Source organism: Rhipicephalus microplus, unplaced genomic scaffold (assembly GCF_043290135.1).
Source record: "Rhipicephalus microplus isolate Deutch F79 unplaced genomic scaffold, USDA_Rmic scaffold_805, whole genome shotgun sequence".
Taxonomy (NCBI): Eukaryota; Metazoa; Arthropoda; class Arachnida; order Ixodida; family Ixodidae; genus Rhipicephalus; species Rhipicephalus microplus.
In genome coordinates this window covers 27,091-28,589 of record NW_027465359.1, presented here as the reverse complement: position 1 = coordinate 28,589, position 1,499 = coordinate 27,091, and positions in this window count along the sequence as shown.

Here is a 1,499-nt window from a genome sequence, read left to right as displayed (position 1 = left end):
ATTATTTATTGGGTAGGCATCGTCCTTGTAATATTATTTACAGTAGTATTGTGTCTAACAAAGAAAAAACTGGCAGATCCCACGCATTAGGGCAATCGATGAAATGCTAAGCAAACGAGCTGTACATTACATGAATAACATGATTTGCATATGTTAGGACCTGTGATTTATATTCATCATACAGTTACATCACACGATACCAATGTCAGTGTATGCACACCACGAGTGTGGCATGTAAATGTTGTGCATGACGTGCATGTCATCATTTTCATGTTACCATTCATGTTCGTCATAGTTCCATCACGTGATACCAATTTTGGTGTATATCAAGCCACGAGCACACCAAGAGCGGGGCACACGGAAACCATGAGCGTACGGAAATTGATGCCATGTCATCATTTTCATTTTACCATGTGGTATTTATATGATCATTATTTCGTCACATAGCCCAGTACTAAAATAGGTACATCTCAAGCTAGCTAAGCTGCCACTAATGCACCATATAACCATGGCATTTCTGCGATGCCATACGTGACATGCATGTCATGTGAATCATGCCGTTCATGACAAGTATGGCATGATCTTCGATATAATTAAGACCTGGCATTTATGTTCGTCATGCAGTCATGTTATGCCATACCAATTTTACGGTCAGGAGAACCTAATGTAAACGAATAGACAAGTTAGTGCACAGTAGAGCAGGTAGGTAGGCAGGTAGGTAGGCAGGTAGGTGAAGGCAAGTGAGATAAGGTAAAGTAGGTAAGGAAAGTAGGTAGGTAGGTAGGTAGTAGGTGAGGTAAGGTAAAGTAGGTAGGTAGGTAGGTAGTAGGTAGGTGAGGTAAGGTAAAGTAGGTAGGTAGGCAGGCAGGTGGGTAGGTAGGTAGGTAGGTAGGTAGGTAGGTAGGTAGGTAGGTAGGTAGGTAAGTAGGTGGGTGGGTGGGTGGGCGGGCAGGCACGCAGGCAGGCAGGTAGGTAGGTAGGTAGGTGGGTGGGTGGGTAGGTAGGTAGGTGGGTGGGTGGGTGGGTGGGTGGGTAGGTAGGTAGGTAGGTAGGTAGGTAGGTAGGTAGGTAGGTAGGTAGGTAGACATGCTAATAGTCGCTGGCAGTCGCCAACAAATATTTCGCATCTAAAACCAGCCCTTATTAAAATTCCGCTTCTTTTCTTCAACTCATAACGAACAGAAACACAAAATCACTCAGCACACACTCGGATTTCTATAAATATGCATGTATTGGTAAACTGAAAAGTCACACGCGGCGAGTGCAAGGAGCAAATCAATTGTATATAAAAAAAACTATGTCCAAGACATGACATAAAAGTGTGCGCGTCAAGCCAGTTAGAGCTACTACCGCGAGCTAATTGCTCGCTATCTCTTTATTTTGTTAACTATTCAAGTAGAGCAAACTTTCCTTAGCGCAAAGTTTCGGCCACGTTCATCCCCAGCTACGCGCTATTTAGCGTCGCCGTAGCACAATGGTCTGGCAACACAAGTTACTGT